The sequence below is a fragment of the Anas acuta genome, chromosome 14 (assembly GCF_963932015.1).
Source record: "Anas acuta chromosome 14, bAnaAcu1.1, whole genome shotgun sequence".
In the NCBI taxonomy this organism is placed as follows: domain Eukaryota; kingdom Metazoa; phylum Chordata; class Aves; order Anseriformes; family Anatidae; genus Anas; species Anas acuta.
In genome coordinates, this window is record NC_088992.1 from 16,840,597 (window position 1) to 16,860,589 (window position 19,993).

General features: G+C 37.3%; 1 protein-coding gene across 9 annotated transcripts in view; it reads right to left on the reverse strand.

The window, feature by feature from the left end:
- The window catches only part of TENM2 (teneurin transmembrane protein 2), a 1,136,432-nt gene that overhangs the window by 787,661 nt on the left and 328,778 nt on the right, over positions 1–19,993 (reverse strand). For all 9 annotated transcript variants that reach the window (XM_068697798.1, XM_068697795.1, XM_068697797.1 and 6 more), the window contains exon 5: positions 13,406–13,480. The gene's annotated coding sequence lies outside the window, so the exon portion shown is untranslated. The remainder of the gene's footprint in view (positions 1–13,405; positions 13,481–19,993) is intronic.

A 19,993-nucleotide genomic window follows, 5' to 3' on the forward strand; every position in this document is an offset into this window, starting at 1 on the left:
GGGAAAATGTTCAAACTCAAATGGGAATAGCAGCTGTACAGAGTATTCTCGCTGTCCTCTTGATGACTTCACAGCACAACTGGACAACATTCCACTAATACAATTTTCAGAACAACAACAAAGAACATTTGGCTAATCTGGTATAAGATTCCCATGTGGATGCGTGGTATTCAACCAGGATTAATCATGCCCATAATGGATGGTAACAAACACAAAACCTCTTATTAAACCCTAACTTCAAAGTCAACACTTCCCATGCAGTAGCAGCACAATTCATAAATTAAGGGAAGCATTTGACATTCATTTGTTAAATAACCTGTTTCTGAAATGGAACAATGGGTCAAGATAAGTCAATTACTATTTACACATTTATCCAGCTTGATGACTGCTGTAGTCATAGGTAAAGCACGCACTTGTGTAGGAGAGAAGGCTGTTGAGAGCCCAAACCTAACCCACTAATTTGCAGCAGCCATCTTCATTCCCAGCCTTGCTCTGCACCATCCCCCTTTCTGGTCACCCAACCTCCTCCCCAGCACAAGGGAGCTTTGGCAAGGGCAGCAGATTATTTTAATTGCACTGAGCAAAGTGACGTATTGCTGAGCTTACTCTCCCCATAGCTAGAACCACAAGATGATGAGTTTTGAATTTGCTGCAACTGCTACATGGTGCCCTCAACTGGGCTTGGAACAAGCTTTGTCTCTGGAGAGGGGTAAGTGCCAATGCTTAGAGAAGGACAGGATGGAGAGAAGGAGGAAGGACTCAGCTTTATCTTTCCCTTGTAATGCTGTGTGTTGCAAGCAAAGGGTTGTAAGATTAAAGATGAATTAGGAGTCAAAAGATGAAAGTGAATAGGCAAATTAAAAGAAAATGCAGGAGCAGTGAGAAGTGATAGAAAAAATACATGGAATGAAATATTTGTAGTAGCAAAGAAGCAAGAGAATAAGGAAGACAGTCTTCGGTTACTGTTTTTAGAGAGGATCTGTTTACCCAATGCACAGAGACTGTAACATAACTTGATTAACAGCCAGTGGAGTAAAGAATATTTAAAGCCATCTATCATTGTTGGAAGTAAGATCAACTCTATATAAAAAGAAACACCAAACTTGCTGGCATTTTAAGTAAGACAAGGTTAGATTATTTTAAATTAAATTTTAAATGCAGGTAAAATTTATGATTTGTAGTACAGCTGCTGACATTTTTTCCCCCAGACTCCTAGAGAGACTAGAAGGCTTTATCTCAGAGAAGGAGTACAGGAATCAAGTTCCTGCTGAAAACATGTGTAAGTAAAAACATTCAACCTGCTGTATTTCATGGTTCAGATTGCGATCTCTAATCAGCACAGTTCATTGACAATAAACAGAAGAAAAATCACACAGGTATGTATAGGGAAGTAGAAAAGCTAGCAAAGTAGTTTTGTAGAAGTACTAACAAACCTTCATTAATATTCAAGAGCAAGATTCAGCCATCCTACAGTTGATTTGTATCACCAGTTACCCTATGTAGTCCTTTATATTAACACAAAGTTCATCTTAAATAATTGAACCACCTTGGGTAGTGTTTTATACTTGTTCTGGATTGATGCATGACTCAACAGTCATGCAGGGAAACAGCCAAGGCACTGGTGTCTGCCTGCAGAGAGGTCTGGTGTTTTAAAATAACATTTTAATTTGAATTGTTATAAGGTTAAGAGTAGGATTCTGAAAAGTTCACGGCAAGCAACTCCACAGGCCATTACAGCTGTGATCATTTGAACTTAAGTTCAGGGTGATTTTATTCTAATGATTCAAATTTCATTTTTATTTAGCAGCTTAGTATATTTCTTTAAGTCAAGCCATTGCTCTTCAATATGCCTCTGACACCAGGGTTGAGGTTACCTCAAGATAACTGCAGACAACTCATACACAAGCCTTGAAGCAGGATCTTTTGAATGTATGAGCAAATCCATTTAACAAATAATCTATTCAACAAAGGCAGAAAACAAACAGGTATATGTGAACACAATTTTCACAGAACTTGGAAGCTGCCTGTTCTTCCATCTGCTGCTGCTAAAGTAGCTACTAAGTCATCACTGTAACTGCAGTTAAAGCTTCATTCTTGTGCTGGTGTTTTCTTCCCTTTCCTTACTCAAATTAACCACTAACTGCCTCACAAAGATCTTGTTCTATAGAGATCCTCAGCCTGCAGTTTTGGACTCAGTCCTTGGAATAATAATACCCACAGAATGAAAGAAGACGAGACACCACCAAAAGTTTTAATGAAACTACTGATCAGAGCATGAACCTTACACAGGTATTACACCTGCAGCCAGAAGTTCGTTTAATCTCTTTTTCTCTTAATTGGTACATCCTAAGCTGGAAGGTCTGCTTAGGGCAAGCTCTATTTCAGGCACCGACCCCATCTCAAATGTTGGCAATCCCTGTTACTCACCGAGTGCATCGCTGATTTGTTTACTAGCAGAACTGCCACTTGTCAGACTGCTCGCAGTATTGTTGTTTACAAGTTGCAGATGTAAATCACGATATAAGCACAGCAAGGTGACAGCATCAAAACGTCCAAGCTCCTTTGAGGAGACAAGATGACAGGGAACAGAACAGACCTGCTCAACTGTTAATTTGCTGACACCGAATGTAGGTTGCCAATTTTAGCCAATCTTTTTAGTTTTAAATAAAATGCACATAATTGATCTATAAATATAATTGATGGATACCATGTGGAGAGCCCACCCCACTTCCCAGAGGGTCACAGAATACAACTGTCAAAGGAGGGACAAAGTAAGAGGGCATTTGGATATGAAATTTTGTCACAAAGTATGGGGAAGAGAAGGTAGAACTGGCATGACAACTTTGTCATGAATACAACAAATTTTTTGGGAAAAAAAAAAAAAAGAACAACTTGATGGTTATTCACTTCCACTCAGTAAAATAACTTTGTTTCGCTTTGAGTAGCTTGTTGGTACTTATTAAGGCAACAGTAGGATTCAAATCTGTTGTTGCAAGGAAAGAAAAAAAATAGTCAATAAAATTTGCTTTTTTTAGTCATGGGGGAACAGCTTTTTCTGAAACACAGCAAATCTATTGTGAACCCTATGGGTTTTGGCCTTCACATAAGCTGTAGAGCTGGGGAAAAGGGAGTGGGAGATGATGAGCTTTCAGTCCCCTGTTATGTACCAGACCTAAAAACCCACAAAAATCAATGGAAGCATTCCTGGTATTTTTCATTCTCCAGATGTGTTTCAAAGGTTGTTGACTTTTTTTTTTTTTAAAGGTATTTCATATATGTGAAATTGACCATACAAACAGGAACACAAGGTAGACACTTAACAGACTTTCTACTGCCTATGGTTTTTCCTTATTAGCACAAATTAGTCCCAATTCATCATTCCAACTTGGAATTAAAAAAAAAAAAAAAGTATATGCTCCGAAGATAGCTTCAAAACTTATAACTAGTGTCTGTCCAGAAACTTGATATCCACATCTGTAGAAAACATAGTCCGAAAGCAACATACCATTAGTATATTTTTCACCAAGCGTCTTAAATTTTAGGCTGTGAGCAGAAGATAATTTAAGATGGATGCCTAATCTGTACGTAGGCTGGCTTAGGAACTATTAAAAAAAAAAAAAAAAGAGTCATTACAAATAGCAGAGAAAAGAGTTACAAGAAAAAATGGAGTTTCGTATGTTTGGACTCCTGTGGGGATGGTACCTTGATGTCCAACTGCTTGGGCTTCAGCATAATGGTTACAGGGTGGCAAGGTGCTGCTGCACCCATTTCTGAACAGCAGGTTCAAGGCAAACCCAAAATAAAGCATTTAATGGTTTTGTTGTCGTTGCCTTTTATTTTGTTCCTCCTACGAGAGACCAACGGCTCTAAGCGCTCAGCAAGTTTGCACGGCTATCAGTGACTTATTTTCTTAGCACACGTACAAAGAACAAAATGCTATGGTGCATGTGCTACATTAGGACATATTAACATCTTGCATATGCACTCAGGATTACTTATAAACACAGACAGAACGGAATGAGATGACAGCTGGTTTTCTTCTCTGCTTCTTAAGACAACCACCATCAAGAAGACTACTAATGTAATAACAGATGCAGTAAATGTTACTGCCTGGAGATTCAGATATTCACCTTTATAATTGCCTGTCCTATACCAGTTGAAAATCAAATAGAAGGACAGCTTCTTACAACTTTCTAGTGCCGTTAACATCATTAATTGAAGTGCTGGAATAAGCATTTGAATCAGGAAGATATCAAAAGAATACATCATTTCATCAAATCTCACAGGGAGGAATGGTTGCCTCCAGAGCATTTCATTCCACAGAAACCATGAGTAATGTAGCAGGGACAAAATACAACGAACAGAAGGCAACCTCAGACTCTCTAAACGGGGGCACTGTGTTGTCATTAATGACTAACACCAGAAAGTGTCTAGAAAAGCTGCAACAATCAGCATAAGGGAAACTGAAGCAGTAACATCACACTTTCACAGTTATAAAATCTCTGATATGCTTGGCAAGAAAGTTTGGTGTAAAGACAGTAGTATACGCAGGATGTAGTAGCAGCAGAAAAAGAATGAAAAAAGTCTTTCCATTCACTGATTAGTCACAAACTTGTACTCAAATTTCCTTCAACTGATTAAAAAAAAAAAAGTGAGTGTCCAACAAAAGAGAAAACACCATCCTTTGAAAGCAAAAACTCAACAAGTCATCATCAGATCTAACAAACCTATGTCAGTATTCTGTACATTAGCCTACATGACTGTATGAAATTGTCTGTCCCAGTCTGTGGAGGTCTACAGATAGCATTTTGAGACAGACAGAACCTGTAAGGAAGTCCCAAATACCCTTTGCAATACTCTGTTTGTGCCCATAATCCTTTTCCCAGCAGGAAGTTTAACTAGGAACATAGATTCAAAAATAGAACACACTTCCATTTGAAAAAGCTCCAAGTCTTTTCTCCTCAGTTTGAGGAGACCTCAAATACAACACCTGTGTGCTTAGAGCATGCATGCAACAGTTTTCAGCACCCATGGATAATTCTTTTTATTTTTTATTTTTATTTTTATTTTTCACTGTGCTCTTTTCCCTATAAAGCAGCCTCCCTTCCCTTCTTGGTATTCTTATTCGAAACCATTTATAAAGCCATATTTTGTAAATGATGTGCTTAAGGCCCATAAGCCATCCTTTGTTTGCAGATACACAATTTTCCACAAAATAAATAGGAAACAGGTATAGGTATTTGTGTTATCTCATCACTGCTCTGAAGCGAGCCCAGAGACACACACTGTACATCGATGGAGACTGCTGCAGGCCAGGCAACCCCTAGGTTCCATTTGCCTTTGTCATCTAGGTGACCTCACACTAACAAATTGAGCAAAACGCTCAAGAAATTAAGCGTTTGAGATCAGACTTTTTTTCTTTTTCTTTTTCTTTCTTTTTTTAATTTAATTTAATTTTTTTATTTCTCTGATGTACCACAGTTTGCCTGGCAAAACACCTTCTGAGGTATGCCTCAAAATTTCTCCAAGCTATTGGGGAGTAATTTCCTCAGCCTAATCTCCTCCACAAGACTGTGCAAACTGTAGGATAAAAGGGGAACTGTGGCGATTTACCTACTAATTAGCTGCTCTTATTAAGAAGAGCAAGATAATTGATTTTAGGATGCACTACCCCTTATTAAGGCCTAATTAAACTGTATATCAAAGACTAATTAAATGGCATTATTCCATCTCACTGATGAGTTTTGATGCTTGGTGAATAGATTTGGGTGAAGATGAACACACACTAATAGATTTCTAACCCACACAGATAACTATAAACTAAGAAGCTGAGCAAAGGGAATTTTGGATTATCTAAAACTAACACATTTATTGGTATTCCTTCACACTGATAGCTTGAAGTGAAAAAATAAAACATTTAAACACCTGCTGAGCATTGCAGTGAAAGGAAAAGACAATGAAGAGTATTCTCTATATAAACAGTTTATTTAAATATTTTGGTAATTTTTGTAGACTGAAGCATTGCATTTGTGAGAAGGATATACATTTTCGTAGCATATTTCTCTATTCTGAAGATTGGTGTAGATACAACAGCTCAAGGGACCACAAGTAATAGGTGTTATTTATTTCTGCCAAAAGCACTGAAAAAAAAAAAGTATGTCTACACCTCAAGAGTTATTTGAACGCAGGATTATTCAGATATCTTGTGGCATTCCAGGTTTACTTAGTGCTGAAAAGGAATTAAGGGACAGGATTATATGCCTCCAGTTCTCCCAAGCAGTCTGCAGGTTAAAATAATTAAAATAAACTGAAATAAAGGAAAAGATGTTTTGCTTTTGAGCAAAAGGAATAGCGGAGACTGAATTTGCTAAGATTCTCAGGTTTTGTATCCTTCATTCTTCTTTTAAATGAACTAATCTGTTCTCAAATAATTCCTTTAACAATCCATGGGTTGGCTTAATTAAAAAAAACGACTTACTGTAAATTTGTATGTGTAAAGCAAATCAACTCTAAACTTTAATACCACCAACCTATCCCCTAAATAAAATGTTTTGTCCTCTAGACAAAGTTTCTCTGACAATACAAATTCATCTTTTTATTTAATCTGTTAGGTCATGGCCCCAGAGATTATGATGAGCTGTCTCTTAAAGCCCCAGTATACTGCATTGCAACGTCTCCTGTATAAATCACAACACTGATGCAACTTTCAGGTGCATTTCCTTGTTTCTAACAGTTTCTTTCACTAGTAATAGGATAGCATGCACACAGGAGCAGTCACACATCCTTTTTTCATTCCTTATTGGCCATGGTATAACTATCCAACAACAATAATCTATAGCTTTTGGGCATCTAAATTAAACATCACTCTGTAGTGACTGTAGGGTATTAACCTGAAACTGAACTTCTGCGGGTATAAAATTTAATCTGTATTACCTGAAGGATATTACAACATGAAATATTCTTTTACTAATGCAAACAGAAATAGCAGTACTGCAAAGGGGACAAATATTTATTTCATCATTTGCACAAACCATATTTATAAATAGATAACTGAGCAAAGAATTTGTGTAAACAGTCTTTCAAGAACCAAGGGCATGATAAACCATGTAGCGAAGCAATATGTAGGAGATTTTTGAGCAAAGAATTAAAGTCAGAGTTTACTCTCTGCTTAGTACAAAGCAATTTATTATTATTTTTTTTTTTACATATGAAGACAATTCTATCCAAATACCTAAGTGCCACTAGAAAAAGCTTTCAACTTTCTGAATAGAAAGAAAGAAAATGCAAATAATCTTAAATACCACATAAATATACAATGCTTTTCCTTCTTCAACTTGCATGTCCTGTCCAAGTACCAGAACACTAACAGCTGTATTGATAAACATATAGTTCCAAGTACTTCTGTACCCGTGCACGTTCATGTTCAGTGTGCATGTTCATATGCAAAAATGTTCAGAATCAAAATTTCTGTGTAACTTCACGTCATTTTAATTAACATTTCTTGCCTATCGCTCAGACTCATTATTACAGTATTTGCCAAAATGGCAGGTGAAGAATGGGTTCCTCCAGTACCTCAGGTTCCTCAGAGTCAAAACACAGATGGTGCACAGCTACTAAACCAATGCGACAGGCAAAAAATGATGCTCGAAGACCTTGACTCAATATTTTCCCTGTCCACCTTTCCCTCCTAACTTGGTACTTTATTAAAAGTTAGCAGGTAATCTTTCAAAGCAAGTCACGGCACAATTCTATCTCCCTACGTTTTCTTTTCTCACATTTCCTGCTTTCAATATTTCTGCTGGCATCTTCTGATTAACACCTTGAGAGCTCACAGTACCATCATAGTAGTTTCATACCCTCCTTCAGGCCTCTTTCTCCTTATACTTAAAACAGAGATTAGTATTATGTGAATGCAACCTTTGATCTAGCCATACAGTTCCTGTGCTACTGACTTGAAAAGGTACCTCACTATTGAGTAAGAAAACATCATAGGGAGACAAGTCAACAGTCTGGAGCATCCACATTAATGTGATGGCACTGTCTTTTAAGGGAATACTTATTTTACTACTCACTGCAGACCTTGGTACAGGAGTAAAAGAGAATTTATTTCTCAACAACTATTTTGAAGAAGTCAACTCACAAAATGGCAAGAACTCATTTTGGTGCTCAACGTGAAGCTACACTGGAAGCCCCTCTTCCCATTTTATTAAATATGTTGACAAGTTGACAGATTTGGCATTGAATACAGGACACAATACTAGAGAGAAAAAAACAACTATTTCATTTAAATATTCACGATGCTTACTGGATGAAAAGGTTAATCATTTGGGGAAGCTGAAATGAGTTTTTTGTTGTTGTTTACTCACAGAGTAACAGGAGCATAAGGAGGCTAAGCTAAAAAAAGAACCACACCCTTTTTTGCCCCCCTTCAATTTGTGCCTCCAAGAGGAAAAATTTGACAGTACTTAACAGCCAAGCTTCAGCAGTTATTAAAAAGCACAATATAAATAATACATTACTAAAGAAAGAACCAATGCTAGAACTTGCTAACCAGCAAGGCAATTAAAGCATTAGTTTTGTAATCCAAACTCAGTGATGATATGATTGATGAGCTTCTCCAAAAGGCGAACATCCTATCCTGGCTGCAATTTACTACTGCACAGACAGTTTTATTCCAGTGAGCAGTAAGTAAACAACATGGTGGACTTGGATGCTCAATTCAGGCCCCCTGCCCTATGAGGAGACAACCTGCTCTTCTATAGCCTATCGTTAATGAGAAACATACTTCCCTAAATTAAAAATGTGTGCATAATACCAACTTTATTGGCTGTTCTCTGTATAGAGAAGGGTCACTCAGGGAATTGAGTCACTAGTGAGAAGGGTCACTAGGGAAGAGGTGAGCATTTCACATAGGATGAAGAGATGTACTTAAGTTTCCCTTCCTTTTTACCAAAAACATTACCAAGAGTTGCTTGGGAATTGATTGCATTTGAACGTGTTCCTGGTCTCAAGTATCTACAAAACCTGTTTCTGAGTGTACTGTAAAATCAGGGCATAGAGTAGACTTGGAAAGAAACAACAACCACCACCATACACACAAAAGAGATGGTGCTGATCACTTGTTTCCTCAATTTCAATTTATATTTAAGTTTTTATAAACATATACATTTTGATAAAGATTGAATCACACTGACAAATTTGTGTCAGCATACATGTATACAGTAATTTTTTTTACATATCAAAGACTTTCTACAGTTTTGTTGAAGATTATAACAGCAAAATGTGTCTAGAAAATGAGTTGAAAGTGACAGTTTCAGAGACATCCTTTTACAACTTTCCTTTGTAATTCAAAGACTTGTTTGATGTATTTCACACCATATTGCTAGTGACATTAAAAAGGTCATGAAGGACGATGCTGACCCACACATTCGAAGCATTCCTGCTAGAAATCATATCCAGCACATATGAGAATTTCAAGACCTATCAAAATCCTGAAAGACAGAACAAATCCAAAATTTGATGTGACTTTCATTATAATACTAAACAAATAGTTCAGGATTTGTGGTGTTTTGCTATTTGTCTTGTAAAAGAAAGGAATAGAACTCTCAAAAGAGCATTATTTCTAAGAAAATTTTAGATTATCTCAACACTTGTGCAACGGTCCATGCAAACCTTCAGGAAATTAATGCACTACCTGATGAAATCTATATAAACAAGTATTCAGGAAGGCCAGCAATGATGTGTAGTAATAACTTAGTTATAATTAGTAATAGAAATCTTAAAATAACTATCCTCCTGAGTCAGCACTCATATCTTTGCTGTATTCTGAAAATGATAGGATTTTTTTTTTAAACCACTGTAACTAAAATGGTAATTAAAAGCTGATTTAGGATCAAAGACAACCTCAAGGTCATAAGTATTTGTAGTTGGCTGTGAAGTATTCTCATGAAAATTTCTTGAAAGTGGATGCCCTATTCCAACAGCAGTACGTTTGCAGGAGCCAAAGAGAAAAACAATTTTCCTCAAAGGTTTATACACAAGTGAAAATTGAAAAAAAAAGTTAGCTTTCAGGAAAAGAAAAAAAAAAAAGATGCTAGACTACAGAAAGGGAGTGCATTTAGTTGAAGATTATTATAAAACTACATTTACTGGTCTACTTGAGGTATCTAGAAAAAAAAATAAAAAGAAAGAAAAACCCAACACCACTAATGAGCAAGTATCGATTGCCATTGGGAAGTCAGCATTATTTCAGCAATTCTTTTTTCCATTTATCCAGTGCTTTCACAAGACACCAGCCATTACAACAGCTTTGCTTTTTCTTCAATACTGGCAAAATCCTCGTTTATAATCCCTGCAGATACTGACTTCAGCGTTTGTATTTAAATTTCGATTATTTTCTTCCATTATGCAACAGTTTCCAAAACAATATACCTCAACTTTTAAAAGCAATGCCATAAATATGCAACATTTTGAAGTGTTCTTTTGCATATTATATCAGACAGAAAAATTACACAGAAACAGCAGCATCATTTTTAAAGAGGCAAAAAACCCTGCCTCCTCAGTCCCTTCCTCAATTGCTTGTTATCTTGCTTGTGGCCCTAAACTACCTAAGGTAGTTTAGGTATTGGTTCAAAACTAAGGTATTGGTTCCAAAATCATAGAATCATAAAGGCTGGAAAAGACCTCCAAGATCATCTGGTCCAACCATCTCCCTACTACAGGTGTCACCCACTAAACTATGTCCCTAAGCGTCAGGTCCAACCTTTCCTTAAACACCCCCAAAAATAGTGACTCCACCACTTCCCTGGGCAATGATCAACCTGTATCACATGAAGGATATTAAAGACAAAAATATAATCCCCATGCAGAAGAAATATGATTAATTAGTCTTGAATAAACCATTAGCTATTCAGTTACCTGAATCTCAAGAAACATGCAGAGAACATGGCTTCAAGTTGCTGAAGTTTTTTTTACATTTTCCATAAGTGAAATTACCATGAGACACTGTATCAATATAGCTAACCAATATGCAGAATACAAAAATAATAGTAAATAAGTAAAACACACCAGTCACCAACAAGTGATGTGCAACATTATTATACATTTTAATCCAGTGGCTTGGGGCATATTTTCTGAACTGCATTTACTTCCTTTTAAAGAAGTTTATTGTTTAAAATCTGTTAGCACAACTATTTCTTCCAAAGTGCTGTTCTCACAAGCAACTTGACCAATTCACTGAAAAGCTTGAAGGAACTACTATAATAAATACAAGTTAAAGGATGACCTATGATAAAAAATACCAAGTTTGAAAGTTTTTTTCTCCCCTAGTTATCAGTGATGAATGCACAACACATGAATTGATAGCTGAAAAGTGCACTCGAATATCTGAAACCTGCTTAGAGACTGATAACCGTTCAGATGTCACCGCCAAAAAAAAAAAAAGTGAAAGATCAGATCCAAAAACTTTTTCATGTGTTATGGTGTATTAGCATAACCAATTCCAGAGTCTTTGGGACCACAGAAGCCGGCATTCATTGATGGGAGGGGATGAGGATGGGTAACAACAAAGGAAGTCAGGTGATAGAGGAGGATTATGATTTCCCAATAGTATGAATCTATTTTCCCCAGGTTTTTGAATGTATTTTGCCTGAAAAAATGATTAATTTAGTCAAAACTGACTACTAATGTTTTCCAGAATAATCACCATTTCAAAGTTTTCAGTGCTTTAACTCAGTGTTTTGCCTAGCTGTACTGTATATGTGCCGAGGATTTTTCATCTTGTGGTTTCACACATCCTGCACATATCAGACTTGTCTCACCAAAACCAAGCAAATGGTGAAATCATGGAAGTAGCATTCTGAAGTGTTGCTGTGTTGAAACTCAAAACTCAGAAATAGGTCTTTTCAATACATGCCTGACTTGGCAATGGAATGGGAAGCTAGAGATGGATACAAAGCCTCACGTCACCAGTTTATATATGCCATAATCTTTTGCTGACAAGATTTCTTTTTTCCTGTGAGAATGAATCACATTGTAAAACACACCACTAAACACCCAGAGAAAGGGAAAAAAAAATGCCAGGGCAACACATAGGAACAGAATACAACCCTACTCAGTAACTCCTTATAACAGTGAACTACAAAATAGCAATACAGTCAGCAATTTACCATTTTACTGCATCCCAGATTATTACAATACAGTAATAATCATCATCAGTAGAAGTACTCAAAGAGTCGTGATTATGTCTTGTGTGTTTAATTACCAACGAGGAATCAAAGCACTGTGAATAGCATACCCATTTTTATTTACCCAAATAATTTTATTACTTCCTAATAAAGGAAGACCAAAAATGTGGAAGCAGATTGCTGCAAGAGCATGTCAGTAGGAAATTTCAAAAGACAACTACAGCCCGTACTATAATAGATGTGTATTCTGCAAAGCACAAAGCTATCAACATAGCTCAGAAAGCAGATCTACAGATGGTAAGGTCCTCAGAGTCAGTGTACTCTCTTAAACAATCTCATTCACTGATTTTGTGGATGCCCCATCCCTGGAGACATTCATGGCCAGGCTGGATGTGACTCTGGGCAGCCTGCTGTAGTGGTTGGAAACCCAGAGCAGGGAGGTTGAAACTAGATGATCTTTAAGGTTCTTTTCAACCCAGGCCATTCTATGATTTATTTGTGGGTGTATATATATTATATATATATATAGAAACTAAAGTTGCAGGTATGGATATATACACACACACAGCCATATATATAATATAGTACATTAAATGTGTATTCAGATGCATTTACATGTATAATCAAGGACCTAATCTCGAGGATTTTAACATACAAACATCTGACAAGAGAGTTGAAGAGCAACCATTACATTGAACAACTTCTTGAAACTCCCACAAAACAACAAGCTTACATACCAGATGCACCACAACCAGAATGTGTTATTTCAGAATTAAAGGGCACAAGTTCACAAGCATGACAATGAACACCGAACACCAAACATATTCTTTATAGAGAAGGAAATGTTTGAGTAGACGTTGCAAAGAAAACACCAAAAACACAGCTAAAGGCACTAACCAACTAGACTTCTCATACATGAGAGAAAAACTCAACATAATTGATACCAGACAGCTGCAAAAAAAAAAAACAAAAAGATAAAACAAGCACAATATGCAACTGCCAAAGTTGGACAACAGCACAGGAAGTGGAAGTATTACTAAAAAAATAAACCCAAAATAACCAGAACAGAGACTTGCATAGATATTTACTAGCAAGACCAACAGAGGTTGCTGCTGGTGTTGAAAGAAATAACACAGACCATAGAATTCACAAGATCTTTTGATGAAACATTTTTCAGAAATTTTCTTTACAATATGCTTGCTGTCATTTGTAACCATTACCTTAAAGGAGACTTTCAGCAGGGGATCAACTCCAAAAACACTTCACAGAGAGGAGTCTGGATTTCTCTGTTGAGTCTGAAAAAACAGAAAATCACTAGCTAAAGCCATCAGCTTATGACACTGAGGCAGCACTGGCAAAAGTGATAGAAAATACCTATATAAGAAATCTGCCCACTGAACAGAGAATGTGCCAAGGAGAGAGGTGGATTAGCAGTTTATCTCAGAAGTGACAGATTTCTGCATTTCAAAAGTGCCATGCTGGAGTGGGTGATGGAGGGACTTACACGAACAAGAGGAACCTATGGTTCACCAACTGCCAAGGGTTTTGATTTGATCTAAACTCTGTTGTAAAATCCTAAGATTAACCCCATACAGACACTTTCCCCCTTTGAATTTCAGGAAGATTTATTTCAGGGAGGTTGAACGAAACTGGAAATACATCCAAATAACTTAAACATACAGAGTGCAAATAACACAGACATTTTGTAGCTTCCTTCTACAGCTCCCCACCCACCCAGGGAATAAGAACCAGGTTCAGGTGGCTATAAGTTTGGTCTTATATGCAGCTGGAAGGTGGCATTTTCTTTTAATTTATCATTTAAAGACAGACCATCAGAAAGTCATTACATCGCAAAGATTGTGTCTCTGCACAATTGTCGTGTAAATGAGCACTGATATATGCAAATATTGTAGATAATAAAACAGAAAATTGTTTTCAGTACTAGACTTGTTCTTTTCCTACATTTTGGCGTCAGGTTTAATCCAGTCAGTGAAAATAAAGGAAGAGTTTCCCAGAACTCAGACTTCAGAAGATCAGAACCTATTTCATTAACCAGTGCTTAACTTTAAAGGTAGGCAAGTTCGGCCCCCATGGTTTAGTTGGCTTATGTCTGTGATCTGAATCCCACCTCTACCTGACATTGTAGCCCACTTCTGTGTTTGCAATCCTATCAGGACACAAAGGGGGAGTAGGGAAAGTAGAAGAGAGACAAGGTAACTTAATGGACACCTCTGGGTTCGCAGGCCATTAAGGGCTACGCTACTTTTCAGTCAGCACCGGTGTTCTGACAACACATTTAAGCTGCTTCTTGCAACAGCAGCTGCAACATCAGGATCACCATGGATGACAGACATGCGGCAAGCTAAATTCAAGGAATATGCAGAGATCCTTTATGGCTACAGATACTTCAATATATCATGTCTGTTTTGGCAGAGGATAATATTAGCACTATTGAGATAAGGATACAGTAATGCTGTTAGAAAATATCTGTATCCTGCCTGCTGGGCTGTGATAAAAAAATCGTGTGTTTCTCACATTAGGTATGAGTATTAACAGGATGCATGCAGGAACTTCAAATCAGGAGCAAAATACAAATAATTTTGCAAGTTTGATCAAGCTCATAGTTAGCTAGTAGTAAGGGCTATTCTGTCTATGTGAACTTGTATTGCTTAACTTCTCACTTCAATATCCCAAAAGCTCAACTCAAACATTGCTAGGTTCAGGCTGAGATAAGAACATAAGATACAGGTAGGAGAAGAATGGACAGAGAAGAAATTAGATGCGAAAGAATGGAGTCAAGTGAAGACTGCATAGATACAGATACTCTGACAAGAGGGCCAGACAGAAATATTCTGAAAACATGAATACGTTCGATTTCACACAGCATCATAATGACATAACACCATTTTAAAGAGATTTTTTTTTCTTTCAATTTCTCATGCACAGCAAAGAAAATATTCTATAAAAGACACTTTTGTTTCAGTGACTTATTTAGGGGAAGAAAATCAGCAGCTGCTTTAAACAAAAAGGAGCGGGAAGAAAAAGTGCAAATAGAATGTTTTTTACTATGTCTATAACTTATTAGGAGATTTACAAAACCTCACCATAGTGTACGTTCCACTCCTCTCCACTACAGATTATAGCTTTTCTTTCTCCTTACTACATTTGTTCAGTCCAGCGCTGCGATTAAACACTACCTCTAAAATTCCCAAGAATTCTTCTTTGCCTTTTGAAAGTACAGCTCCTTTTGGAAGTGGTTTTCCTTAAGGACAAATCAGAGTGTCTGAAGGTATTAAGATTTTTTTCAAATATAGAAGGAACAACCATGAAATTTTCAAAATAAGTGAAGGTTCTGGAACTCCTGTTCACCAGTACTTTGGGGTCAAAGAACCACAGCTCAGCTGAATTTGGAATTTTAATCTTTTAGCAACTATGCAAATAGTTTCTTGAGGATTTATAGTCATGGAGAGTTGCTCCTATCACTTCACTTTGTTGGAAGTGCTTAAGAATTATTAGAATAAAATTGGAACAACTTCTTCAGAATACCCTCTGCAAGCAGAAAGGGTAACTATCTGAAAATTATCTCCTTCCCTACAGTATGTCTTACTATTAACATAATCATAAACACTTAAGACAGCACTCCCCTCACATATCCGTTATGAATCTCTTAAGGCTGAGTTATGAACAATATTAAACATTAATGCATCGTGCTCTAATAATTATTGTCTTATTAGAGCATTTACCCAATATGGCTTGTTAGATGGTTTGTGTTCATAACGAAGATAAGTTTGCATTTACCAGAAGATATTTAAAAAAAAAACACACTACCAGCTGTCAATATTATTTCCATCAACAGCATTTTCATAAATTAATAAAAAATTAATGAAGCAGACAAAATGTAGTAATATTGTTAAATATTAATTTTATACTTACTTGATAATTTTTCTAAGAGCATGTCTGCTGAACTTGGAGCACTATTTATTGAAAACACAGAGCCCCCACCCTGCCCTTGATCCTGGAGCAGCTTCCTGGACTCAGAGTGGCAAAGCAATGCACCTCTCTGCCTGGTGGGGACCACCTACAGCCCTGGACATCCTGCTCAATGGCTGGCAACCAGAAAGTGCTAAAACACAGCACCGACTACTCCCACATCTCTTCACCAGTCTAGTCTCAGTACCTGCACCTCACAGACAGCTAAATGGCTGTTCTCATGGCAAACGGTTCCTCAGCTGGCAAACATTCCTTCAGACAAAGAAATGCAAGCCAAGTGCTCATCGGCCTCAGATGGTATAAAAACACATCCCTAAAGGACATGGAGGAAGTCTTCAGCCACATCCCTAAATTCTGTCCTCTGGACTTAAAACTTGAAGCATTATGGTGTGCAGTTTGTTTTAAGGTATATTCAGTTTTTAGGTTCAGTTGTATGAAACCAAGCATATCAATAATCTGTCCATTGCATTTAAACTAGAGCAAACAGGCATATTGTTATTTTTTTTTTTTCCTATTGTCTAATCATCACAATTACTCTTTATATTTTGAGGTTTGCATTCAATGAACAGTGATTCTACAAAGATAAACCTATCTTTCAAACTTAGTTATACCCTGACTTTCAAATCTCACCCTTTCAATTTCAGGCCACTTAATAACAAAGCTCTTCTAGTCTTTATTGCTTCACTACTCTAACACAGATCAAATCTGTAATGCAAGGTTTATATTTTCTTCATCCTCTGTCCAACATTAGAAAACATGCAAGTAGGAGAATGTATTTTCAATTTGGTAGAGGAAACCCACCACCCTGTATGGAAGTGTGAGGAGGGAGCAGAAACATTTTGAAGTCTCTTTCTGAAAACTAACATAACAGAAAGATCTAAGAATGTAAGTTCATCCTTTCATATTTGAAGAGATAGACCTGGAGATCTGTTGTTTTTTTTTTTTTGTTTTGTTTTTTCTTCTGTATTTTGATTTTATCATTTAATGAATGAAGAAAAACAACCAACCAGCTATATTAAGCCCAGTGCAGCATCCCATAACACAACTTCCTAGGTACTTCAATATATCGCAGGCCATACAGCCTGTGATGCATTGATTTAAAACTCTTCAATGTTCTTTCTCAGTAAGCACTGGGGAGCAGAAGATTACCAAGAGTTAAAGGCAGATTTTAAAGAAAACAGGATCGCAGCCTCATTTTGCTTCCTCTACTCAATGGGATAAGTTTAACACCAAACAGCAGTTTCTACTTAAGACAGAATATTTTTACTCAGAGCAGCTGAAGCATTAGCCAGTGCAGGAGACGGACAATTAGCAAATTGAGAACCTTCCAGTTCTTAAATGGGAGGATTTTCTAGTGCGGACTTTCCAGGCAGGTCTGGGCAGTCATCTCTAATGCATGCTTTAATTGTGCTTTCTGTAGCAGTCATTTTTGTGTTCACTTTCAATCAACCTGTGCTCAGCATTGCATTTACTGGTTGCCTTAAAGTACATGCTGTAATCCTCCTCATTCAGTTCAGTGCTGTTACCATTATTCCTAAAACCTGTAAAAAAAAAAAAAAAAAAAGGCAAAAACCTTCCTTGCTCCCCAGTATTGACTATATACACAAACCTCATTGTAAACAACAGGGAGTTTCACCTGGCTATTATTACAAAATAGTTTAAGCTGGAAGGGACCTTAAAGATCACCCAGTTCCAGCACCCCTGCCATGGCTCCCACTGCACCAGGCTGCCAAAAGCCCCATCCAACCTGGCCTTGAGCACCACCAAGGATGGGGCACCCACACCTTCTCTAGGCAGCCTGGGCCAGTGCTTCACCATACTGAAAGTAAATGAATTTCTTCCTAATATCTAATCTAAATCTACACTCTTTTTTAGTTTAAAGCCATTACCCCTTGCACTATCACCACACTCCCTGACAAATAGTCCCTTCCCAGCTTTCTGGTAAGCCCCCTTTAGGTACTGGAAGGTTGCTATAAGCACTTGGGAGGGGGAAAAGAGCACCCCATGAGAATCCAAGACTTGCTACAAAAACTGTATATCATCTGATTTGAAAATACTTGAAAATATTATCATTGCAGTTAGCTACAATTTGAGTACCCACATTCGCCTCTTTCCTCGTTGGCTCCCCTGTAATGGAGCACAGCTAGGAGCTCATCTAAAACACGTCAGCAAGAAGAAAATCCAGGACACGTTAGCCGTCTCAGGAATTTATTCCAGAGAGAATAGAAACGATACAGATCTGAAGCATTACTTCTGACTGAAATTTCTCAGTGAAACACAAGAAACACAATTTTTCTCTTCCAAAGTGTACAGCATTCTTTGTAAATCTCTAAACCACTTGACAATTAGCTATAGCTACAGCTACACCCAAAGTAAATCATGTCTGTGGCAACCCATTCATGCTTGCACTCTCATCCATTCAGGAAAAAGGAGCAGAAGACGGTTTTAAAAAGATAATACTCTGTCTGACTGCAAACAACTCTCCTATCAAAGCAATTCATAATAAGATTTCATTAACAAGCTCAGCCCGCAGCCATAGTTAGACTACTAATACTTGTGCGTACACTTGTCAAGAGAGGAATGCTGTGACAGTTTCAGTGAAAAACCTAGAAATACAGGTCTGTGCATTCTAATTCCATCTCTGTCACCAACCATCTTGGCGATCTTGAGCTAGACACAGTGTTTCACTTCAATTCCTTCATCTGTATAATGGCAATGATATCTAACTCAGAGGGATGCTGTGAGGATTAATTAGTTAATGTTGGTAAGTGCTTTGAAGATGAAAAGAGCTACAGAAGAGATAATCAGTTTTACAGTCTCTAAAAGCTTTTACCATGTCTGCAGAATTATTTTGGAGTACCACATGAATATTATCTGAGAAAAATCTGTCATTTAGCACGTACAACCAGAAAAGCGGGGTGGAGGTTAGAGGAAAAAAAGGCATAGCTATGCAAGTGCTTCGGTGTGTTAAATCACGTATCTTGCTCTAAAATACGTAGAGATGTTTTAGAAATGAGCATAGTGAATGAAATGGTCACTTCCAATCCCTCACGTCCACATAAGATATGCTGTTTTGAATGCTGGCTTTAACCAGGAGCAAACTTGGTGGCAGATACTGAGAGCCAGAAGACGGGGCCAGGCCAGACAGAACCCAGGAGCAGAGCCAGGGCCCAGCTTCTAACAGCACAAAGCATGAACCTCCCTGGTACAAATACCTGTGCATTGATACCACTTTCTTCATGAAACACACGCTAAAGGACTGTGTTGACTTTACTTTTTTCTTCCTAATGTGAAATTCTGAAAGCACAGCGATTTTCAGTATGCTTTTATACACGTTTGGATGCTCCAGCTTTTTCTCCATATATATTACAAAGGACTGGGAGATAGCATCACATTTTCTGAAGAAATGTCTTAGAGAGAAAAGAAATATCTAGCTTTGGCAGATTTACTCTGGGTTGCCCAGAAAATCTTTAATATGTATGTCCCTGCTGCACTTGGTCCCTTAATTTACCTTTTCTCCCAGTAATCAAAAATGAAAGTTTAAATGAAAGGGTCTGGACAGCTTTGTGTTGTCCACTCATACTTCTAATTCATCTAGGATACATAAGTGTAAATGTCTGGAAAAGACAATTTTCATAAATACATCTGTACATCAACTCCACCTTATTCAGGTATTTTTATATCCCAGACAGTGAGTCATCTCTTGTCTTTCTGTTTGAAGTAGAACATTTCTCATGAACAATCCAAAGGACAGAACATTAGAAGAATGTCATCCAACACATCCAACTACTTCTTTGCCTGTACATTTTTCTGACATA